Below are 7,219 nucleotides of genomic sequence, written 5' to 3'. Positions count from 1 at the left end.
TTAATTTCACTTAGTGCAGGAATTCCATGTTTCTGACAATTTTATTGTTCTTCTTGTAACCTTGCATATTATTGTTTTGACGTTTGGGAAAGATAATTATCTCAGGGGTTTCAGCGGGATCAAAGGTGTTTGGGTGAGCTTTCCAATATCTGTCAATAATATCCTGTAAGAAAACAAAATTTCCAAAGTTCTACAAGCTGTAACTCTCTGCTAATATTGTAATGCATTCACTTGTATCACTGAACCTTCACAGAACTCAGGCTTCTAATGGAGAATAGTCCCTTGCTGGCTTTTGTGAAGTATTATCTCCACATGTATCATTATTTTTCTTTTCATAATATTAGACCTCATTAATCCATTCCTAGTTGCCTTGTATTTAAAAATAGAAGTTATTAAAGTGGATTGCTCTGAACTGTGTAGTAAATAAATTATTTAGGTTATTTTGCTCTTAAATTTATGTCATAAAAGTATATTATTATTCACAGGTATGTGTACACAAGTAAAGATACACAATTTTATATTTTTCTTAATAAAAAAGAAAATTATGTTAAATAAAATTCTGTTGTTTCTATAGTGAATAATGCCTACTTACAAGACTGTTAGTATGCAAGAAACAGGCAACCTGTCAACTTGCTTTTAAAATCCATTCTTAGTGTACACATTCTTACAGTTTTTTTGAAAATCCATGTCCAGGAATTCAAGGTGACATACACTCTGCCTAAAGCCCATCAAAGTCCCAAAAAGAAATCCAATACTCTTGTAGTTTTTGAAATAGTCTAATTCCTAAGGCATTTAAATACAGTATTTTCATTCTTAGATTAAAGCCCCCTGGGTGCTTAATTTTAATTGCCGAGATATACGAATTGCATTCACACCAGGTAGTGCAAATAGACACCCGAACGCTGTGAAAGCCTTTAGAGAAGCTTGACAAGTATGAACCATGAGATTATATTTAGCATCCTCTGTCATGCTGTCTGTTGATTGGAATTTAATGTTTTTTTCTATAAAGGGTTCATCTGGACTAGTGGTAGAATCCTGTTCTAGGTCCTAAGCTACTCAGCAAGAGGGGATAGAACTCTTACATGCTGACACAGTGCCCAAACTATCAGGTCTGTGGAGTTTTGCAACACTCAGCTTGTTTACAATCAAGCTGTTAAAGGTCACAGGGCAAGAGCAAAGGAAGACTGATATTTATCTGTTAAGAAAGGAACTAGATAAAAATGAAATTGTTGTCCCTACTCTGTGACTGGTATCCTGCTTCATCTCTTAAGGCTGCCCTTACTGCTAACTTTCAGTGTTAAAGGGCCAGCACTTCGGCAAAGGCAGCCATGAGCAAGACAGATCCCAAACGATGGAGGCAATTCGTGTTTCCCCTTTGTTCCTGAATTCTCAGGAGAAGAGGTGAGAAGAGTTAAATCCTAATTTCAGGATGACGTGATGGAAGGAGACATCTTTTTGTCTATATATTGCCAATATAGAATATTAGTAGCATCTAGAATACTGCTAGCAAAAGCTCTCTCACCTGCAGCAGAATCTGAAGCCAAGCATACAGCATATCCCTCTCCAAGCCTCCAGAGACACCACCTCACACCACTGTGAGTGCAGGGAATTCTGGTATCTCTGAAGCCTCCCCTTGCAAGAACCAATTCTTCACATTTTTAGAGAAGTCTTTCATCACCTCTGTTAGGCATCTGGATTCCTCTTCAGTTTATACTGAAGCATCAATAAAGGAGAAAAACATTTTGCATTGCTTGTTTTACCTTTTTGGTTTGACTTGCTTAATTTTATTCTCCAGTAAATAGCATCTAATAGAGATCCTACAGGTTTTTTACACAGGCAGCTTTTTCTTTTGAAAATTTTACTAAGTTAAGCTTATCTTTTTCAGTCCTCATGATCTACCTACCTACAGATATCTGAATATTTTGTCACACTGTCTCCATGAATTCACAAAGTCTAAAATTAGTTGTCTTCTACTGGACTGTTAAATCAGCTCTGTGAATGGTAAACCTGTCATGAGTTTATCTATGTCCCGAGTTTGGAGGACTGTCATAAATTAAGCTAATACAATGTTTTAGTCTCTCCTGCATCATTTCTTCATGGATTATTTCTGCCATTCTCAAACTCAGAATCGTTTCAAGCAATAACTGCCAGATAATTGCTTCCTTCTTTCTCCCACACTTCATTTCGAAATGCACTCTGCCTTAAATATAAGACAGACTGTAAGTTCAATATCTTGCAGCCCTGAAGGGTTAGAAACAGAAGCTTTATCCCATTAGAAACAGATGGTTCCTACCTTCCCAAAGGGTCATACACAGCTCTAACTGGAGTCCCTGGAAAGTCCTGATACAGTACGTTGTGACATACTCTTCACACCTGCAGTCATGCCAGTTACTAACCTACCCTATACAACTACATTTTAAAAATTGGAAGGGCCATACAATAGCACAGTGGCACTGAATGCAGATAAATAAAAGCCTTTGTTTATAAAAAAAGATATAAATAAAAATTGGAAATGTCCTAACATAACAAAGATTTCCAACTCCAATTGACATGTGACATCAAATTCAATGAAAAGTTGTATATACCATGCACTGCTTATGTTGATTAGGGATTTCTTCTGGCAGAACGACTAAGGGCTGAAATCTGCCATTTTGATTTATATTAGATGGTGATAAGTCTGTCTTACTGGTAAGTCAGCAAACACTTAAGAACATAGGACTAGGTTGAAATTAATTTTTGAAATGTAGTTCAGTTCTTGCTATTACAGGTATCTATAACACATAATACTTTTAATAAATTAAACAAGTTCCACTTTAAAAATAGGTCAAACTTTTTTGGGTCTGTGCTCTTTCTGTAGATAAATCATTGTTCTTATGGCAGAAACCTTATTCTCCTTTCTTGCCTATGTCTATTCATGACCTGGCTAATTGTCTTTTGTTTAAATCCTGAAGCATCATTATCACTTAACTTAAAGGATTCAACTTTTTTTCCTGGTGTTCACACCTTGTATGTTTTCAGTTCTTCTTGACCTTCTTTGCTATGACTAAACTAAGAAATACCCAACAACATTTTGTTTCTTTTCATAAGAAGGTCTTCTCCTGATCTTATTCACCTTTCTCCAACCTATTCCAGTTTCAATGCATCTTTTTTTGATTGTATGTGACCAGAATTATATACAGTGTTTTTAATGACATTTTGCTTTTGCCTTGTACAATGTCATTAATTCCTGTCTGTCTCCTCTGAAAACACTTCAGATCACATTTTTCTTTTTCATGGTCATACTGTCGTGATGGAACATAGTTGTCTGTGACATGTAGAGACAGATTTTCTTCCTCAGTCATTTCCAAATAATGAATTTCTGATTTACTGAAAAAATTGTTATTAATTCCTAAATGCACAACCATATATTTCATACTATTGAATTCCATTCTGCTCCTATTTTTTCATTACACAGGGTCATCCAGCTCTTTCTGTGTGATATCCCAATTTTCCTAACAAGTTACATATTTCATTTAACTCAGTATCATATTTCTTTCAAGGTTATTAAAGAAAATATTAATGAAATCACTCAAGAGACCAATCACTGAGGAACTGCAGTTGCAGCCTCCCTCTACCTGAGTTCATCCCTGTTCTTTACTCCTATTGTCACCCCTCCTTTAGTCCCTTCCCCACTTTATAATTCCCAGATTAATCCTTTTTTTCTCCTCTTCTTAACTAACAATTCCTGTGTGGTATCAGACTGATAAGATCTGTTCTCTTTTCCCATCTAGAAAATCAATCATTCTTCAATGAATTCTATCAGGTTAGACTGGCAATATCTTATTCTTTCTTTCAAAATGTCTTTCAGAGGAAGCTTTGAATATTATTATTTATCAGACTAATGGGTTGTCATTCTGCCCTCCTTTTCATACTTTATCTTCTATTCTCCACAGATATGAAACAACCCAGGAAATAAAAAAATATACTACAAAATCTGGCTGTGAAGTCTGAAATTCTATGTTTCATTTTGCTACAAGTTCTGGAATAAAAAGACTTTATTCCTCTGCTTCGGATACTTTAAGATCTTCGTATTTTGCATCTATCCCAGTTGCAGTAATATCCATTATTATAGATATATTATAATAACCACTATTCACACCCTCATCATCTTACATGTGTTTTCATCATTATCAGATTCATAGAAAAAGGAGGAAAATATTAATTTAAATAGATATCTTCCTACTCTTGTTGCATATTACTGCTGATTCTTCTATTCTTAATATTTCTTAATTTGTGGGATTGCAGCAATTTCTTATGGCTTGACTCACAAGAAATGTATAGGAAGCATAGAAGTGTAAACCTTCCCAGTTTCTTCTTTTTTCTAATTTTAGTTTGTCCTTTTATATATTCTCTTTTCTGTTTGTATTTGATCTCTTTGCATTCCCATATTTTTTAGCATTGCTTATTTACCAGTTAGATTTGGAACGCTGAACGATTTGTCTTCCTGCACTTTTGAGTTCCTTACATGATTCAGATGATTTTTCTCCTCCTGGAACAATGATTTTTTTTGATGGAAAAAATATCTGGTATTTGGTACAAGTGGAAGAATATATTGACACCATCTCTATTAGTAAATTTTGTAAGACCTTAATTTTAATTCCTCCCTACTCATTCATTTTCTGAAGATATTAGGAGGAGAGTGTGTCCATAGGGAATAGTTCATTAGTATTTTGGAGAACATCATGATATCTTCCTGAAAATTTCTTCTCTAAATATGGAATGAACCCATCCCTAGTTAAATTTTGAGATTATCATCATTTAGGTGGTCTGGCTGCAGATGTTGTGCAGTTGCTCTAGTCAATGGCAGGAACAAAAAACTGAGAATCAGTAAATTTCTACCTGAATATTGATTGTACAATATCTTTGTTCTTTCTGGAATTAGCTGGTGGTCTATTGTCCATTAGTAAACAGTTACTTAAGCAGAAGCTAATGTTACAGGCACTATAAAAAGAACAGCAGCAGAGCAAACAGATTTAAATCAGCTCAATTCCAACAAAAACTCTTTCATCTTGAAACAATTTAAACTCTACCAAGGGTAAGTAAACAGAAATAATATATGTTCTTTCACCTTCAACTCTCAGTAGTTGCTTTCATATTCCCTGTCATCAGATATGAGAAAGGTTTTCATATTTTTCCCAGTACAAGACTCTTTTAAGCTGTTAACATGATTATTTTTCTTTAGTTTACACAATTCTTACTGTATTTACATGATATTCAGTTGTGAAACTTTTCTAAACCAGAGTTCCTCCTACAGTTGTAGAACAAGAAAACAAGATACAGAAGAGTCAAGGATCTTTTTTTTTCTATAAATTGTGTTGATCATACAGAAATATAAAAGCAACTTTAGCAATTAAGTCTGATCTTATTTCTACATTGATATAATCAACCTAATTCTCTGCAATATAGTTAGAATCTTTATATATGTTCATACATAGAAAAAAACCCATTTACATATAGGAACACCAGGGAACAGAAAAGATCCAAAGAATTCTTTTATTTTTAAATGATGATTCTGTATGTTTCTTTCCTTTCAAGTCTAATATACCACTTTTAACATCTAAGAAAAACCACAGACATATTGAGGAACTATCTCACTTGTTAAATAGTACTAAATTTGAATTCCTTTAGAAAATGTCAAAAATTGTGGCAGGCAAAAATGTTCTTCAAAAGATTTTTTTTTTAAATAGCATTAGTAGTCATACTAGCTGCTCCTGCTGTTCAGAATATAGGATTAGTCTGAACAGAGAGAAGATTAAAGTTTTTTCTTACAAGCAGAATGGCCCAAACATGCTCCTTAGTGCTCACTCGTTAGAGGTCCTACCCTCTCAATTGTGCAAATAGAAAGAAGTATGTGGTTCCTTCCTATTTAAACTCTTCAGAATAACTCAGATGATTTATATCTGAAGCAACCTGGGAAGTATTCATGGGAGCTAGTACTTTTGCTGGGCTTTAATACTGTACTCTCCAACTGATGGAAAGTAACATCTGGAATTACAGACCTCTTCAGTGTCTGTTCACAGCCTGGGAAAATAAGATGAAGACAGCAAACACACCTGAATTTTCAGGGATCCTCATATGGTTGTTGCACTTACAAGTTGTTTAATTTGATTCACCTGACTGATTTGTCTGGCTCCATCTGTTTAACAGCAGAGATTGGTAGTAGGGAAGCCTTATAAATAAGAACAACCTTGATAGCATCAATTCCAGTTATGCTGATCCAAGAAGAGATGCTTGGCTGTCCAGGCACATTCTTTAAGAGAAGAGTTAAACTTGAATACCCAAAGAAATATTTTCAGGACTAAGAAAAAACGTATCTTGTTTTCATAGGCTCTATTCTGTTAAATACCATCCTTGAGGAAAAGTACAAAGTACAGAAATGTTCTGTGGCTGCAGTCACAAAGTATGGGGAGACAGAAGTTCCTTTCTCCACCTTTTTTTGTGACAATGTAGTGGCTCATGCTACTAATTTTGTTATTGCTCCTGAAGTTCATTCTTTTTCAGATGCTGTAGTTCCCCTTTCTTACAAAGAAAACTGATTGGCATGCATGAAGCATATCCATCTTTGTTCCATCCTCTCAGCCTTTTACATTTGACATGTTAGGGAATTGGCAATTATAAACAGATGGTGCAAATTAGAATGTCATGATGTTACTTTAAAATTTTCTCCAATGGCAGGTTATCTTTCTAATAAATCCAGGGGTTAAGAAAACACAAAGATAATATTTCCCTTCCTTTGACCCATTCACCTTTATTCTTGAAGTAAGTCCAAGAACCAAAGCTAGTAAATCCACATATTTTGCTAACTCGGTGATTTAATTGCTCAATTAACTATTCCTTAATTTAGCCCTTAATCCAAAAGTTTCTCCCTTAGTTTGATCTCTTAATCTGGAAGCTGACAGAGATAAAAGCTAATGTCTGTTATCATACAGCAAAATTGTTAGAAGTGAACCACTCATATAAAACAGAATGGGAAATAGTTAATGAACTGAGGACTGAAAAGGGTAATGTAAAATTACATCAATGACTACTCACTGAAAAACAAAGAATATTCAAGAAGAGGGAGGCTTTAAAAAATGGAAGGTTCAAAGTATTTGCCAGTCAATGATCAAAGGTTACCAAACTCTAGAATTCAAAACTAGGCTAGCATTTTTGAAGCATATTGCAGAACTTTTTAGGATTC

The sequence above is a fragment of the Corvus cornix genome, chromosome 3 (assembly GCF_000738735.6).
Source record: "Corvus cornix cornix isolate S_Up_H32 chromosome 3, ASM73873v5, whole genome shotgun sequence".
Lineage (NCBI taxonomy): Eukaryota > Metazoa > Chordata > Aves > Passeriformes > Corvidae > Corvus > Corvus cornix.
Note: the sequence above shows the minus strand (reverse complement) of the source record.